This window comes from Taeniopygia guttata, chromosome 1A, assembly GCF_048771995.1.
Source record: "Taeniopygia guttata chromosome 1A, bTaeGut7.mat, whole genome shotgun sequence".
In the NCBI taxonomy this organism is placed as follows: domain Eukaryota; kingdom Metazoa; phylum Chordata; class Aves; order Passeriformes; family Estrildidae; genus Taeniopygia; species Taeniopygia guttata.
The window spans coordinates 33,747,166-33,766,470 of NC_133025.1; positions in this window are offsets into that span (position 1 = coordinate 33,747,166).

Here is a 19,305-nt window from a genome sequence, read left to right on the forward strand (position 1 = left end):
TTATGTTGTGGGTATGCAAAACATCTGATGTCTGTGAGTTTCAAAATGTTTGAGGTGTGCTCCTGGTACAATAATGCCCTGAGTTTAGAGCTGACAGTCTGCAAATACAGATGAGCTCCATGGATTAATATTGCTCACTGTTCTGAGGGCACATGGGGAGATGTTTTTCTGGTTATGTACTTGACATGTAGCACCCTTCAGGCCAGAAAATGGGTTTAGAGCTGCACAGTTTAGTTTTGTAAATGCAGATTGAGTAATTTGTATGTTTGACTGTTTGATTCATGTGTACAACTATAGCAGCAATCCAGCATAAGCCTGTTTGAAATGTGTCCCTGGCAGTCAACTGGGCATTTCTAATCAGGCCTGACTCTGGAGCTACTTTCATACTCCAAAGGGATTACACTATCACAAATCACTGGGTACCATATCCAAATGATGTAATTGCTGAATGACAGCTGGAAGAAATGTTGCCTGTTTCCTGATTTATAAGAAAAGCAGTCTGTTTAAATGAGAATTAGCTCTTTATCATCTGGAAAAAAACAAGTATTATATGGAAATGTAAATATGCCAGAGAAGTAGTGTGTCAACCTGAAGCAAGGCAAAAAATGCTAGAAATCTGAGGAGCCTTGTTGCATTTTCATCTTTGCACAGATTGTCCTGTGAATCCTAAAACAAAACTGGTCCCTCTGGTTTGCCATTTATAAAATACCTATGATTTTATAATTATCTCCTTCTGAGGTCTATTGGAAATATGTAACATTTAGTGTTTGCAAAATATTTTGAGATTCCCAATGGAATATGTTCCAGCAATGTAAAATATGCATTATTAATCCTCTTTTTAAAATTCAGTTCTGACTTAAGGAGCAAGACATTATTTTGCAAGCAAAACACAGCTAAAATGACCAAACTAGTATTTGTGCTTTTCACAAGACCAAATACCTTAGAGAATGTTTTCTTTTACTGGGTTTTTGGCTTTTTTTGAGGTCCAGATCATTCCTCAGAAATTAGACTATAATCTACTATGGATGAACTAGCTACACTGGATATGGATCCAGCAGTGTGGATATTTGCCTGATCAATTTGGTATTTGACATATTGGAGGCACGTTAGCCCAGATTATTACATTCAGCTGACTTAAAGCAGCTCTTCACAGCTCCAGTGGCTGTATCTCTGCACGGTAATACCACTGTGCTCTCCAAACTGATTTTGCATGGAGTCAGCTTAAGTTTGGAAGGAAAATCAAATTCATTGTCCCTCTGCCTTGGCTCGGTGTGTTCCAAGTTAGTTATTGCTGTCTTCTGCGCATCAGTCTTGGGGAGAGGTATCAGCGCAGGCCCAGCACAGTGCAGTGGGAGTGCTCAATGTCGTTCTGCGCCTCAATAAACAAGACAGGCCAGGCTCTGTTGGGTCTGGTACACGGAGACTCTCCAGCATTGCTGCTGGAAGCAGTGTGTATCTGCCAGAGTTACTGGCTCCCCACCATCTCCTGCTGCGGGAGATGTGCCATCCCTAACACTGGAGAGTGCAGAGCTGCAGCTGCTGTAAACTGAGGCAGGACGCTTGACATCAGTTCACACTGCAGCAGTTTGCACCAAAGAGGGACTAGCACAATGCCTCGATATCACAAGACCTTCAGTACATTTTCACCAGTTCTAGAAAGAAAGAAAGGAAGGGTAAGAAGGAGAAAAGCTGGCTATTCATATTGTCATCAGTAATGGCTCACAACATCAGAAAAGAGAGCAAAGCTGTCATGTCACAGGCAGCTTTAAAATAATTTATAAGTAAGTGGTCAGGAAATTCATCATGCCACAGGCCTCACTTAACTTGGCAGCATTACAGGCTTATCTTTTCCCACACTGTTTTTTTAATGGTCTAACACACAGGCTATAGGGGCCCAGTGCTTGTCCTTCCAGCTGGCTACCTTTGCTAGATATTCAGGTACTCTTCTGGACAGGAGACCAGGATTAGAGGAAGAGATAGCTCCTTTTTCTCCTTGATAAGCTTCCCTCCCAGCACCGACTTTTCATCTAAAAGACAGCCCACTCTTCTTACTAAAAATGCTTTTAGCTCTAATTACAGGTAGGGTTGCAAACTTGGAGGTAGGTTCACTGTAGATTTGGGCTCCTTTGCAGTCCTTCAGCAGGTCAGCAGAGGAGTACATCAAGTTCATTTATTCAGGGGAGCCAGGACAACACTCTGACCCTAATCTGTTAAGTTATTATGTAGAGAATGTTGTCCACTACTTTTCCTGGGTCCCTTTCAGACCTTCCCTGGGGATATTTGGCAGGGAAGTTGCACAGAAAGGAGAAACTCAGTCAAGTTAAGAAGGATTAAGACAAGGAACAACAAGAAACATCAAGTCCCAAAATTCAGGTTGCAAGAGAAATAGAAGATAATAACAAAACAGTCTGTAAACTGTCTGGTGGCAAGAAGGCAGTTAGGAGAAAATTGGGCTCATCACCCAAAAAGCAGATAGTCTGCAGCAGAATGGAACAATAATGAAACAAATAATTAAAATATCCAGCAGTCTTCACTATTCATGATTTCAGGACAAATAAAACCATCAGACAAAAGAGGAAGCATTTGGATTTAAAAAGATTAGGGTAATTAGCTTCTTTGAGACTGTGTTTTCCTGACAATGTTCACCCCCAGGCCCTCAAAGTGCTTGGAGGAGGCTGCATTTCCACAGCATCTTTGCACAGCTTTCAGGATGCCCAGTGGCAGAATCTCTTGCATACTCATCTTCACCTCTGCCCCCTGTACAGCCTTCCCTTAGGTATGATTTACAAGCTGGACTGATGATGTATCCTGGGATGAAAGAATCCTTCAAATATTAAGAGGGAGACTGACTAACTGGCAAAATCACAGTACAGTTTTACTTACACAGATGGGGATCAGGGGCAAGAGGTGGTTTCAGGACTAGGAAAAGTGGTGAAGAGACAGGATGGAGAGAGATAAGAAAGGAATTAGGTGCAGTAGTGGTAGGAGGCAGGGATTTTCTACACCGCTTTCTGTTAAACCTGACATGGTAAAGGACAGGGTGGTTTCAGAGGAATAAACATTGCTGAAAAATTGTGGTGGACAGAATTGGTTGCTGAAACTGGAAAGTAGAAATATTATTCTATACACTTAAAGGGAAAAGAAAGTCTGCACAAACTGCAGATTACCAGCCTAGACTTACCTTCTAGAGTAAAAGAAGAAACAAATTACCTATTAGCACAAAGAAGCCACAATTAATTTACATTTTTCAATAATCAAACAGCCCAAGTGACTGTGTTTTTTCACAGACAGTATCAAAAGCCTGATGAAAAGGACAAACACAAAAGATGTCTATAGCATGAGTGATATTTTTAAAAGCAGACTACAGTAACTTGTTCTTGGAGAAACTAGAAGATTGCTGCTCGAATTTTTGAAAATCCACTCTCAAGAAATAATTGGCAAAGTTTTCAGGTCAAGCCAGAAAAGCAGATTGCATGAGGGCCCAGAGGTCTGTCCATGGTCCAGGGCATATCAGTATTTTCTAGAGTGTTTGAGAGGCTGAAAAAGGTGAAGGTTACAAATAGGTAGCTGGTGCAGGGCCAGAAGGAGCTGAAAGCAATTTGAAGGCAAGCCTTGGACTTTAATATGAGCATGACAAATGGGAGAAATGGTCTGGAAAAGTAAGAAGCAGTTCTATAAGAAGTGCAAAGGCAGATGAGCACGTGTCAGCAATGTTTCATGCAGAGGTGAGCTGACTGGGGCCTTCAGGGATGTCCAGGTGATGTACCAGGATCCTGCATAGGTTATTCTTTTCAGTAAGAAGATATTTTTGCATGAAAAAAAAACCAAAGGAAATGGTTTGCAGTGTGCAGAGTTTGGTGCTTGCCTGAGCTGTGTCTGAAAAGCAGTGTGCAGAGTTTAGTGCTTGCTTGAGCTGTGTCTGATCCTAGCAACTACAATCTCTTTGAGTATATCTAGTAATACTGCCTAAATAGAGCAACATTTAAGAGAGACAGTGGATTCTGCACCATTTGAAAGTGACTTGTATTTTGCCATGTAAATCCACACAAAATTTGGCCCAAAGCATTTAGCATGGATCAACTCCAATTGCACTAGCAAACAGGAAATCCAAATATAGAGACAGAACAACAGATAAAACAGTTTTGTTCAATGTATTCCAGTAAAACATGAAGGAATTAGAAAATTATTACAGTATGGTTATGTAAAGGGCAGTTCCCTGTCATGAAGTTGACTTTTCTGCATCAATTCTATACCATAAAAATAGATTGCACAAGCAAAGTCAGAGAAAAAAAAAATTACCACGTTTTCTCCTCTCCTGCACCTAAAATATATAAAGCCCTGCTTTCGTTATTCATGATGGAAGGACAAACACTTGCACAACAGACTGGGGAGATGAGAATAGTGTTTCAGTACTTTTCCTAGGGATAATCCTGCCCCATACCTACTACAGTTGATGCAGAAGATAGAGACAAGCTGACAAGTATGAAAATGAGCCTGCCTGAGGGCAAGGCCCAAAACATTAGCCAGGTCTCCAGACCTTTTGTGTATTGCTTTACCTATTGATGGATTGTTTTGGACTGATGGAGGTATAGGCTGTCACTGAATTCAGTGCACGCTTGGTATGTACGAGTCTGCACCTCTCAAATCTCTGCTAACTGGTGCTACAAGTGGCAACAACCACGGAAAGACCCATAAAATTATCATACAGGGGTAAGGCATGTCCACTCACAAAACAAGGGGGTGCAGCTCACACCCTGCTGCCCCAGGCTTGCTGGTTCATCCACTCACTGGTGCTGTGCACAGGGCAGCACAGGCCCCATGGGGCTGGGGCACCGAGTCCTTCTCAGGCACTGAACTCTCATGCAGACACTTTCTGATAGCCTGCATTTCCCCAGCTTAATTCTGGCCTGTAGAATTAAATGCCGTGTAACAAATTACATTGTCAAAGCAGACTGAGAAGAAATGAATCTTTCCAGCCTCATTCAGCTTGTACAGAATATATAATGTGATATTTCTCAGGCCATTGCACAGGGAACAGACAATGCCAACTGACTCCTTCTCCCTAATTGAGAAGAAATGGACAGTTAATGCAGCTGGGAGGGGAATGGAGAGGTCTGGCATTTCCAGTGCTGCAGATGAAAGTCTCTGAAAACTCTTTTGCTTGGCAAAGTGTCAGAAAGCAGCCTTCCTCTTTTGATTGTAGCAAAAAGAGAGCATTTCTAAGCAGGCCTTAAAAATTTTACATGTTATGCTGGATGACTGCAGCAAAGAAAAGTAGCTTAGGTCTCAAAGCAAGCCAGTTAATCACTGGAGTTAATTAGACCCCTGCAGTCCTGAATGGCCACAGGTTGCACATTATTCTTCTCATTCCAATGAGAATTGAGCACATCACTTGCAGAGGAATATTTGTGTTTTGCATTTTCCTTCACCACTGACTGCAATAGAAAAGAAAATTACAGCCTGGCTACAAATGTCCATGAGACTGGAAATGTTGGCTGCCTTGAGTGAACCGCTGATATTCTGTCTGCTAAATATATGTTCCTCTCCTGATTGCTATTAGCTAGCAGTGCTTTCAAAATCGTTTTATTTCTAGGGTCCAATTATAGTAGCTCTCTCTGCTGCCCTCTTCTCCCAGTGCTGTTGGGACTAGGAGCCAGGGGAATCAGGAGAGCTGCAGATGCTGTTGCCCTGCTCCTCGCTGCTGGGTCAGCACATCTGGGAGGATGTCCAGGAGGAGAGCTGTCCAAACAGCATCTCATATAGGCCTTAGAACAGGCTTTCCACTTGTGATGGACAACCATTGCACAGCTCATCAAGGTGAGAACCATATATCACGTCTTCTCTGACACTACTTTTATACTGTGGATGCTGCAGAGAAAATGAATGGTGACCTAAGATTAAACGTCTGCCTTGCTGAACATGTGCCTTTGTAAGAGACATGATATTGCCAGGCTGTTATTTCACAGTTCTTGAGAATTAGAAAAAGTTCTGCCATAGAAATGAGACCTACAGTCTTCATGTTCTCAGCATCTACTAAGTCAGAAATATAACAAGTCCAGAATATTAGCTCTATGGTCTTGTAATTTCAATAAATAAGAGATAAGAATGATACACTTCTTTTTTTTCAGTGAATTATTAATGAAATTATTGATAAAAACTAATAATTTTATAATGGTAGAAGTTATGAAGACCTTTTCTCTACTGATAAACACAAATGTCTATGGAAAGGAGTATTAGTGAGTGTATTGGAGACAGAAATGTGATGTAAATCCTGTGCTGATATTGTGCTGCTCAGCAGAGTTCTCTGACCTAGTGTGCTCAGTGCCTGTGTTCTCACAGCTAGCAAAAACACTTTAAAAGCTGTTCATACTGGGAAGGAACGAGCATCTGTAAGTATCAGTCACTGGTGCACCCTGTCAATCACGTTCCTGGGTTTGTGTTTGCTGAGCTGCAGTGCCCGCAAGGCCAAGGATGGGAGGAGGAAGCTCTCAGTTTACCTCACATTGCCAGAACTCAGGCTGATCTGATCTTTGTATTAAAAAAAACCTGGGGCTATGTCCAGCTTGTGTCTGCCATCTCTAGGGCTTGATTTGGAAGGAGGACTGTGAGTGTGCCAGCAGAGCCAGAGCCAAAGCACACTGTCAGTGTTTGCCATGGGAGATGTCTGAAGTCTGGCAAATGTTGGGGCCCTCAACAGTGAAGGAGCACAAGCATGGCCATTGCAGCAACATGTCACAGCTAAGGAGCACGGATCTCAGAAACCCAACCTCTCAGGCTTTCACTATTCCACTCTGAAGGGTGACTGTTGAGCAGGGCCCATGGTTCATGAGCTCCATGGTGTGCATCTGCCAGGCCAGTTCAAGCCCAGGATGGGTCACTGGGCACGGTGGTGTGTGGCGGTGCAGTGTCAGTACCAGGCACTCGGCACAGGTAGAAATGTGACCGTCTGAAATGAATTCCTTGACTTTGATGTACACACTGGTAAATTATTCAGTTTTGCCTCTGTCTGGCAGAGGAGGATGACTGACCCTTGTCAGCTTGTATATCCCTATATTATGTCTTAACTTTTATTGTAGTTGAAACCCACAAATATCTGTTCACCCTTCCACTTCTCTCCCCAAACTTATGATATTCTGCCAGGTTCTGGACTGTCCACCCATTGCCTGTAACCATCTTTACAAAAGAAGGTCCTGCCTCAGGGGGCATTTCTGCGCACTGTGAGGCATGTGTGGGTTGTAATGGAGCGTGATGAGTCCTGGCACTGCTTCTTGGCAGCTTCCACCAGCCAGGACCACCAGCTGAGCCTGAGCACCTCCAGCCCCCCTGGGCACCTCAGGGAAACCTGACTGACTCGTTCTGACAATATTGCTGCTCTCTGGGAAAAAGCCCTTTTGACAAAAACAGTGTTTATTGTTTTATTCACAAAATCATACCAATTTCAAAAGATATTCCATGAAAGCATTTGGTTCTAAATTAAAAAATATTTGAAGGAAAATAAGAAATTTAAGTTCAAACTATTTGTATGTTGTTGTGGCTTCTCATATTCCAGCCAAATGTAAGACTTCATATTGCTATTTCTACATTATTTATTGATATCAGAATTACTACTGCATAATTCAATATTCTATTATAATGTAATAACTAAGTCTAAATATCTGAATAATTTACTGCTGACTCCAGTTATTTAAAAATTATTATAATCAGCTGCTGTTTTACATTGAATGAAACAACCTGCTTTACATAGCATAGTGTTCTCCAATACATAGAGACAATATGAAAATTCTGTGAAAATTTGACTAACAAAATAAGAATGGCTTATTTGCATTTTTTCTTTAAAATGTCATTCAGCTATAATATACATGAAACATTTAATATAGAGATATAGAAAACATTTAATGTAGAAAATGAAATAAATTATACTCAGAACTAACCAGGAATTCTCCACAATGATTTTTAAAATTATTGCACATTAATAAACCATCTCCAAGTTATTAAACATATAAAAATTTCATTAGAAGGTTAAAAGGCACATATGTGTGTGTGTGTGTCTGTGTGTGCCTGCGCGTGCACGCTTTTCAGAAGGAATACTTCCATTTGATATAATTTCAAGTTTTTCTGAGACACTCCTTACTTTGAACAGACAATTTTTAAGACTTTCTCTTCCAGGGAAGCTTTTCAAATGATGCACAGCTACTCCAAGGCAGAGTAAACACAGAGGTGATGTCCCAGGGCTCCCTGTGATGCCAAGTTTTGGGGCTCTGAAGTGTGCCCATGTGTGACCCTGGCTGCACAACTCGTCGTTAAGGGCTACGAAGGCACTTTTCCGTGGCAGTGGGGATGTGCACAGGGCAGAGGGGAGCCTTGCAGGGAGATCCTGCTTGTGTCACATGGCTGGGGGCTCTACAAGTCAGCAGGCTGTGGATGAGCACCTGGGAGCTGGGCACCAAAAGGCACAAACTGCTGTGGTAACCCTTTGCTCCCATTCTTGAAGTCCGTCGGTGGCCGATGGACAGAGGTGGCACAGCCTCCCAAGAAAGCTGCTGGCCTCTCTTCCCAGGGCACCTCCAGCTTGCTGGAGCTGCTCCTGTGCAAGCCCAGCTTGTGGCACCTGGGAGATTTCCAGGGTGTGTTTGCCCCATGGGTCTTTTCCAATGCTAAATAGAAGCAGTGCCCAGAATTTATTTACTTGCATTTCAAGCTGAACACTAATTTAAACAGGTAAATTAGAGAGTGAGGAGGGCTTGGCAGGTACACCCAAGGGATGGGGCTTTAAAGAAAATTGGGAAGACTCTAAGGTGTATTTTGATAATGAGCACAAAATGCAGATAAAAGCAAAAAAGAAAGTGAATGCTAGACACCTACACTTGGCAGAAAAAACAGACCCAGCAAAAACACAAATGCAATTCACATCTATCTTTGGAGTCTGTTTTCTTAAAAAACATACAGCTTATAAAAATTTTATTTAGTCAGTTCTAGAATGCAAAGTTTGAAATATGATCCCTCTTCTTCAAAATTAATCTGTGTAATATTTGATTTGAAAAAAAAAATACACAGGCCAGCTTTCAGAAGTTTGTTTCTCCACAGCCATAATTAAGGATGATATTATTTTGGCCTTGTATGTGCATGTGCAAAAGTGTGCTTGTTTATATGCCTTCAACACAGAGGTAGAAAGGAAAACACAGCTTACAGACTTACAGTGCATTTTAGGGGCACTATGTTTTGTGCACTAAACCCTGTGAAAATGTAAACATAAACAACTATGGTCGTCAGACCTAAGGAATACAATAAATAGAAAAGAAGAAAAAAAGTTGATCATTAAGTTGAGTTCAGAACACTCCACATAGCAGGTCACTTCAGGAGAGGTTTGAAGTGATGCTGGGCCAAACTTCATGCTCTTCGACCTATTTGGGAAGGAGGCTCTAGGAAACAAGCGTGAAAAGCAAAGATAAATTATGCAGCAATCCTTTTTGTTATATGGAAGAAAAGAGAAAAGTATCAGCAAGCTCACATTATTTGCAAGGCATTCAGTGCTTTAAGGAAAAGTATCAACCCCAGAAAAATAAAAGATGAAGCCATCTTTTCTCAAAGTATGTTTTCAGTTTGTGTGAAGCAGCTAATCAATTAGTGATTTTGTGCGCTGATGAAGAAACACTCATAGTTTTGATATAAAATTATAAGAAACTCACATTTGATGGTTTGAAACAGGCTGAGTTCTCATGACCAGATAATTCAAAAAACCCGTATTGAGTACACCTGAGATTTAATCAAAAGGCCTCTAATTCGGGTGTGTTTTCTTTATCTAGTGTCCTCTGTCATAAAATTCTCACTCGTCCACAGCCTCCCCCATCATCACCTTTCTGTCACCAGTAGCTTCAGCCACTTGTTGAGTTTATTGTGACCTTGATGAACTTCCTTCTTCGATTTCATCAAAGTACTTTTAACATTGACATCCTGTGGCAATTGCTCTGTGCTCAAAATTAAACTCAAGAAGAAGACCTGTTACTCACATTTCTTCTTGGGGGAATAAGAAGAAGTGCCTGAACATTTTCCAGCTGCAAAAGTTAATTAACAAAATCCCAAAATATAGGATGTTTTTCACCCAAGTGACCTTTCCTGGTGGAGAGGCAATTGGGAAGTAAACTATTCATGAAAACTTTAGGCATCCCTGCTATAAAAATACCATTTTGAGTGTACACTCTGCCATAGTCAGATGGATTTTTCTGACTTAAAGCTCACTCTTCTACCTTAGATGACACAGGAGGTGTCATGTGCTCTGCCTCTTAACAGGAAGTTCTTAATACACAGTCGCACAGCAAAGTGAAGTGCAGACCTTACCAGCCTTTAATTACCCTGCTGACCACTGTGAACCCATTTGTATATTCCTTGTGATTATAAATTACACTGAAACTGAAGGCAGAAAAATCAAATGAGTAACATGTGAAAGCTTTGCAGAGATACAAAGGGCAAAAGGGCTTATGAGGTTTAATTTATTTTGGGTAGTCTGTGTTGCTTTGAAAAAATCCTGAGCAAATGGTTCAGCAGAGTTATCCGAGGAAACTGGGCACCAGAAGAAGAGGTGTCTTGTTCAGTCTTTACAATTCATCTTCTGCCAGTCTCTGCTCTTCACTACATCGAGTCAAACAAATATAAAATGGACAGATGAAGACATTAAGTGAGATGGTAGTTTAGAGAGACCATGCAAGAAGACCAGAAGAGGGTTTGCCATCAGAATATGGCCTTAATGTTTTTCCCAAAGTGGTGCAGCAGGCACTCAAAGAGCCTCCTTTTTGCAGGCTTGACATGCAAGTCGGGATATTCCCGTTTTATCTAGGCTGTAATCCCATCCTTACATAGCGTCTAATCCAGAGAAAAATGTACCCTTGGTGTCAGACAAAACATACCTTTAGCCAAAGTAACCACTGTTTTTGCATTACTGTTTTTTCTTTTACCCTCCTTTTCTCCCATTCAGCCACAGACTTTAGTGCCCCACTTCCATTTGGCCTAGGCCAGCCATGTTTCCTCTGCAGAGGAGTTTAGTGCAGAGCTGAACCTATGGGATATCAGGAATCCCTTCCACACATACGACCTGGGAACTCTACCACCTTTTGCCCATGGGAGTGAAGAGCTCTGTAACTGCACAAGAGAAGGGTTTTGGTCAAGCTGCACAAGAATTTTCAAAGAACTCTTCATAACTTATGCCTGGAACCTGACACCAAAGAGCTTGTGCTAGATTTCATTTGTGAAATTTAGGATTTAAATAGATAGGCATGCTCTAAGGAAGAGCTAGCTCTATCAGATCATAGCAGAAGTTGAAAAGTTCAACTGAAGCAAAGAGGTCTACCTCTCTCATGTCTACTTTGACCAGATCTTCATTGGTAAGGTATCTTTTGTGGATCACTTTAATTAAATGGGCTGTCACACAGAAGCAGGCATATTTTTATGCAGGCAGGATCCTAGTGTTAATATAGAGACAAGTATGTCAGAATGAGCAAGCTACTGGTCTAAATTCAGCTACAAGATTGGGTGAGTTGTCTGTAGGCAAGAGGTTAATGCAAACACAGTTCTTAGGAAAGACTGGCTCCTAAAATATCATATCTGAATGTATGGTCTTCTCGAGCTACAAAAATCTGTCAGGCCCATTGCCAAGAGGAATTGGGTTGCACATGCTGCAGCTTTGGTTCCTTGCTGCTCCAGCAGGATGACCTACACACATGTACATTTCCAAATGCAGGACAGCCTTTTTATCTTTAAATGGCAGTGGGTGCCAAGGAATTTTCCCCCAGCAATTTCACCCTCTGGATGAACATGCTGTATTCCATAGGGGTCAAATATCTAGAAAGAAAATTCCTGATTAATAAAAGCCACAGCTAGCTCTCCTATCTCCTCTGCATGGCAGCCTGCAAAGGTATTCCACCTAAGTGCTTGTTCTGCAAGAATACAGATTCCCAGCACTCTATGTGTGAGTTATTTTTATGTAATTTGAAGACTAAACTCCTGGTATCTTCAGGCAATTGGCTGAGGTACCTGACACAGTGGCAGCATTTGCCTTGGGTCCCTCTGCGACAAGGAGAAAGCAGACCCTCTCAATGCTCATTATGATCTTATTTGCAAATTTCATCCCACTTACACAAGAAAATAAAAGTGCAAATATATGTTTCTGTGGGTGTTCAAAGTGGTGGATGTAAGTGTATTCACATCCTTACAGATTTACAGGATAATTTGATCCTGTCTGAAAATGCAGGCTAAGGTATTTAAAAGCAAAGAGAATAATCTGTGGAGAGGAATACAGTATCCTGCTAAAAATGTTATATGTCTGGTCTGGGAATACTTACGTTCTAAAGAGGCTATAAATGAATACTTGACCACTTTAGTGCTTTGATGACCCTCGCGTGGTCTTGGGACATGCTGCCTGCTGCCACTCCACTGAAAATAATGGGAGCGTGCATAACAGAGCCAGCCTGGAGCAAAGAATTGCCTCCAGGAACTACCAGACTGTCCTGCCTGATATAATGTGCTGATGATTTCAAAACAATGTAATTCTGCTATCTTAGATGCAATGAGTGCTATTTATTAATTCCAAATCAAAAGCACATGTAGGCTGAGTCCCATTTTAACACCAGGAATAGTACTGCTGTTGCTATACAAACCATAAATCATTTTTGTAAGAAGGAGGGAAATATATATCACTTAGTACATAAATCATTTTAGGGTAGTAATGTTGCATGACATAAAAAATATTACCTATTATCAATTTTTAACCAATAAAAGTGCAAAGTTTAGCTATTCCAATTCATTATATTTCTTATTGGAAACTATTTGGACAATCCCTGCACATTTGCTTTGCCCTTGTAAGCATTACTAATTTTAGCATGAATGATCATTCATCTGAGAATTCATGCCTGAAATGAAATTATTCACCATTTGTTATTCTCTTCCAATAAATGTTTGTTACCCAGTCAGGAGGGAAAGCACAGAGCTACCATGCAGCTCGTCACACAGCACAAATAGTGAGTAGGAGCAAGAAGCATCGAGCCAGTTCTGGAGGTTAACTGTATCAGTCCAAAGTAATATCAGATATAAATCCCTCTTTTTTTCTTTCAAGCTCCACCAGAGAATCATTCCTAACCAAGCACAATTCAGTTCTTACCAAGAGCGCCTCAGCTTTACTGCTGAGCTTACTGCTACTTACTTTTTTGGTTCATGGTTGAGTTATACATGCTTTGAATCATTTGTGGGCTAATCATTAGCCTTCCCAGCAAAAGGTGTGTTTCTGCTAACTAGCCCCTCTCCCGTCTTTCAATACCATGCACTTCTAACTACATCTCCTGCCAAAGGTGACCAGAGTTTTTGTGTCAAGCCTCGGAGAGAGCAGCTCAGAGCACAGTGGATTACACTGCATGGCACACACTGCACATCATTTTCACCACTGCATTAGTGCTGTTCATTTGCATTCATAAATTTGACATCAGTAAAATTTTCTCTATGTCTCATTGTCTTACATAAGTAGGCCTTAGTGGGAACTGCTAAAATGAATCTAAAATGAAGTTGGCAAGTAACAGGCTCAATCATTTGGAAAGTGCAACTCATTAAAGAGAGCGGAGCACTCATATTACTTTTGGTCCATCTTTACTGCTTCCAAAAGGACAGTTTTCATGGGCAGGTGGTCAGCTTTTCCAGCTGTTGAAATACTTTTGTAAGGACTGTCATTCAAAATAAAGGTGTGTGTCACTGGGGACAGACACTGACCTCTGCAGGAAGAGGGTGATCTGGCTCAAGGACTGATCAGAGGCCAGTTCTGTGACATCCCTGGTTGAACCTCATTGCTCAGTCTAATGATCCTTCTCAAGTCCAGGCTTTACATTGGCATGCAGGACAGCAGGATCAGAGCCTAGCAAGGCCTGGTATTTTGAGCCCAGACAGAACAGCAACTAATTTATATGCTGATTATTACCACGTCATTAACATCCCCATTTCCTAACAAATTGATTGTGGTGCCCTGGCTGGCATTAAGAAGCCACAGAAGATTGCCAGAAGCCCTTGAATTTGAGTTGCAATGCCAAAATCCAGTCCAGCATGACAGTATTCTCATCACAGCTTGTGAATGGAGGGAAAGCCAGTTCTAGGAGTTGCCTTTACTGCCTCAAAACAGGCATCAGCACTGTGTGAAATCCCACCTACCATCACATTGCTACCTCAGGCGTAGAGAGAAGTTTCCTAGAAGTCCTGTGTCACATCTGCCAATCTTGTGCAGTGTTCTGGGTGCTAGAAAGTGCCTGGAATAACACTAGGTACTTGTGTATGGGCAGCTGAACCTGCTTCTGGTGGGCAGCCAGCTGAACCAGGCTGACTTTGTGCTAGTGGAAGGAGTTAGATATATGAGCAGAGGTTTCTTGTTCTGCTGTATAAACCCCAGTCCCCACATGGCAGAGGGCACAGATCCTCTGTCAGAGCCACTGGGCCCGTTAGGAGGACACTGCACCCTGTGCATCCCACATGATAACTCCTTCCTGCAACCAAACCATCCATCTCTGCTAGGTGGGAAGACAGCCTGGACACACAGTGCTCAGACAGACTTCTACATACACCCACAAGCAGGTTCCTTTATTTGGAGTTGAATTACATTCCCAGTTTACCAGAGGTGAGTTTTTTAAGTGTTTCCAAACATTAATGCCTTTGGTCTGCTTCTCAGATTGAGCCAAATTAGCATGGAACACAAGAGGCTCTGCAAGGAGCTGTGCCTTTAGACATCTAGTTAGCCATTTTGTTAGCCATTGTTAAATATATCAGTATGTAACTGAAAATTGCAACCTTATGGGGGCAAGGTACAAAATCTCATCTGCCTGGTTGTAATCAATTACTGTTTTATTGTTCTTTGTCATCTTTGTTTTTTCTCTGGAAGTAATAGGAATTTTCCTGTTAGAAGCAATCACAAACTAGATTTAGACTGAAATAACATATTGGTAATTGATTAAAGTCATAACAGTGGGTTTTTGGTTTTAATTATTCTTTCATTCCACTATAATATGAAATTGAAGAAAAGCATTCAGCCCAACTACATTATGATCCCACAATCAGTATTAAATGGCCTTAGTGGATGCCAACACCAAAAAACCTGATTCCAGCCCCTTATGCCCTTTTGTTCCTGCAGCAGTGTCCCTTTAGCTGTGGGATGAGTTGAGTCAGTAAATTATGAACTGAAAAGGAGTTTTGCTGTGTTTTATACATGGTTAGTTTTCAAACCAGATGTGGCTCATCCAGGCACTTCACAGAGCTTAATGCTGGCACATGAAAAACATGGGAACAAGTGAATAAAAATTAAGTCTATTATGAAACTGCAATCTAGAAAAGTGTCTAACAAATTTTAAATTTATGGTCTGGGGAAATTATTGCGTCTTGCAACACTTGGACTAGGTAAAAACTATTAATAACTTAAATGCTAAAGTCTTTGTTTTCTCTGCAAAGCAGCAGTGACTGATCAGCAATCACTCTTGTGTGCTGATCTTGCAAGCCTTACAGTCTTTTTCCCACTGCTGAGTGAGTCCCAGATGGTTCATAGAGCTATTTGTCCTACATACTTATAAGGATCTATTATCTGGATAGCTGACTTGTGCAGCAAAAGATTTTCCAACCCAGAATATTTCCTCTCAGTGCTCTGTGCTATGGTTTTCAGGCATGCACGCAATATTTAAATTTATATATTTATTATTTATTATGGAGTCATTCCTTTGAAAAAGACTCCATTGCATAAAGAAAAAAGAGCACATTTAATGCTGCAATCAGATTATAGTGAGGATTTGAGGACTGATATCATTCCACTGCCACAGGGCCAGAAATTTTTCAGCTGAGATTGTCATAACCCAAACACACCTGCCTAGTTTATTTCTGAATATTCATGCCAGTGATGCTGATCTTGTAGATAGATCTAAAAAGCAGGCTGAAGACCTGATGAAAAAAATGCAGAGTGTCTGATGGTTTGTAGGGCAGGGAGAGATTGCAGGAAAAGCTTATGCTTGAGCTGAGGAAAAAGTAGAGCTTTTTTATTTTGCAAGTAGTCCAGCATTTTATATAGCTGATAGCTTTGTCTTTCAGATGTTTTTCTGGAAAGACAAGTGGAATGGTAGGATGAGTTTTGCTAAGGCAGGAACAACAGCCCTCTTCAAGAAATACTCCTGCAAAATCACAACTTGCCAGTTTTACCTCCCAACATGGTGCTGAGTAGAACCTGTAATGGCACAGCAGGATGGCAGCAAGGCCAGAAATGTCCTCCTACAGCAAGTCAGCTCACCTCACCCCACATTCCCTCCCTTCGTTCCCCCTAAGCCAGCAGGCAGGCTGAACTACCCTGCACTGGGCAGTGCTTCCCAGCAGACCTCTCTGTCCTGCATGTGAGCAGAGCAAAGGCAGGTGACTGTCAGCTGCTTACACAGCTCCCCTCCAAGGGCTCCTCATTCTCAAAATACATCTTAGATTTGATTTTTCTCATGCTGCCTCATGAGGAATTTGAAGCTGGGAGGGATCTGTAAAGGACGGATAGCACATGTGACCAGATTCCTTTTTACCCAAGGTTACATACAAGCCCAGCCAGGGCATGTCTGCCTGCCAGCACAGCACTGGATGCCCCCCATGGCATGACGCAGCCTCACAGGGAATGGCCCCAGTGTGCACTAACAGCAGCTTTACTTGTCTGCAACTGGCTCACACATCTGACCTGGCTGGAGAAGGGCACAGATGTGGCTGTAAACAACACATCCATGGAATGTAGAATCCATGGTGAAAGCATCATGTTTATGTCCAACATATGCAGAGCACCTATATGAAAGCATATGTGTTATAGGTGCATAAAATGTTGTAAGCATCCTCCATCTATGATAAATAAACAAGGTGGCATTGCTGGCATTAAGCCTGGTTGTTGTGTTGCCCTACTACTTGCAGAATTGTTTTCACCTTGGCAAAGGGGACTCAGACATCATTTGGAAATGTAACACAGTCAGTTTTCACTGCCTCAATCACAGAAACCTCCAACACCCCATGCAAACATTCAGAAAGAGGCACTATGACCCCTCTTCATGTGCGTAAGTCACAGGTCCAGCCAACATAAGAACATTATAAGGAAAACATGTCACTGCAGCAGGTGCAGCAACTGCTTAACAATGGATTTTTCATCTCCTTTGCTGAGCAAATACACTGTTTGCTAAACTTTATACTGGCTTTCAAAGTGAGTATATAAAACTGGCAAGTTTTCTGGCTTGTCACGCCTTGGAATTACACCAAAACCCTGAACTCCCTCAAATCCGTTTAAACTCCCTATTAGCACAGTACTACTGCTTCGACTGGTTTGGGGATTTTTAGACAAAGATACAAAAACACAAAAGCAACAATAAATTATGCTTTCCATGGCTCCAGCAGTTTTACAGTCACTTGACACCTGCCTTCATAAATCAGCTTGCAGCCCTGACAAGATAAGTTTCTTTAAGATATCATTTTATTACTTCACGGGACACTAGCTTTTCGACATTTCAGACTCAAACCAAGCCTATGCTTCCTGAGGTAGCTTGTACTCCATCCTCTGTTCTACTTCCAAAACAGAGACTTGTTTTAAAAACACTGTGCTGGTTCAGACTGCAGCTCCTGGGCAAGCATATAGAGGAGAAAAGGTGAGAAGTAGCTGAGTGACAATGAGGGTAGCAATAGAATACAATCTAGTTTCTAAGGTGGAAGGAAGCCATCATGTTCAGAAGCCCTGGGCTAAGAGGAGGGAGTAGTCCTTCAGAAAATTCCCTAGTGATAGGGTTGGTGTGCACAAAACACATCGGGAGTGAGACGTGCTTTGGCCAATAAGGCATGGAGAGGGTCCCAGACCATCAATCAGGTGCTTTCCTCAGTCAGCACAAGAAGTGGATTAGAAGCAGTACTGAACCCTTTTGCGACACATTCAGATGGCTCACTGGAACCTGGTCCTGCTGGAGGAGATCTACAGCCACTCAAAATTAATCTCTTTTATCCAACTCCTGCACTCCCCCTCTTGGGGCATACTGAAAAAAGAGTAGTTCAGCACATTCAAGAAGACCAGCCCAGCTCTATTGTTTGCAAAGAGTTAATTTCCCTTGATTATAATTTGATTTGATTTTTAAATACCCTAGTAGCAACCTGCCTGTTGAGGCACAATGGAGTCAATAGCAACTGTAGTTAATGTCAGGACATTTTTGGCCTTGCTGCTGTGGAGCAGGCTGCTAGCAAGAGGTTAGCTTGAGGTGGCACTGTGCTTTTGACATGCACAGATTTTTTATTTTTCTTTTCTTGACTGAGGGCTGGAAGACTAAAGTATCTGCATTTAATCATCTTCATGTAACCTATGGTCCCTGTAATGGAAATCTTATCAGTACAGTCAGGATGGCCATGACATTAGGAGTCTAGTTCTTGGCAAACCAAATGATTTCCTAGAATCCCTTGACTGTATTGGGAAATCAAATAACCTTGGACATGGCCCAGTTGCTGACTAGATGCTTCTGGATGTTATTTCAGGTCTCGATGAGCTGTACTGGGAGGTCCTGTGTTGCATCTGCCACCTCCTTGTAGGTGTCTCAGATTTCCCATAGCATCTCAAGCAACATGAGAAGTCTCCATGGAGGCAACTGAAACACCCTTTGAGTGTTGATATCTCAGTGCAAACACTTCAGTGTAGGTACTCCAGCTCTGAGCTGGATCTTACATAAGGCAGCTGTGTGACAGGTGTCACAGCCAGTCTTCACAAGAAGGCTTTGCTGCACCACCTCATGCTGGTGTGTGGTGAGAGAGCCATCCCCCCACGACATCCAGCCTGCAGCTCAGCATTTTTGTCCCTGCATCCTTTCTGCTCAACAGGGAAGTTTTCCTGCTCTGTTTGAAAATCTTGCCCATGGAGTTCTGGGCCTTTCTACTGGTCCAGGTGAGTGGGGTTTGTTGTAGATGACCCCAGACTAGCATTGCATACTGGGCTGATTTGGTCTTCAGTGGTGCTCATATCGATTATGCTATTAAATGTTGTGACCTGTGGTAGGAAATGGAAACATTTTCCCTGTAGTTGACAATCATCTCACTGCTGATACTGCAACTCTACTCTTTGACTGTTTTACCAAAAATGCTTGGGCCCCTACCACACTCCCCCGGTCCCCTCCCTTCCTCCTGCAGCTCTGCAGGAGTTGTGCTGACAGCATTTTCTGAAAATGTCTACACCCAGCATTCCCCCCAGAGGGGAATTTCCCAAGACAAAGAAGAAACTACAGTAGGAGGATCTGCTCAGATAAAATTCTTGGGTTCTCCTCTCAC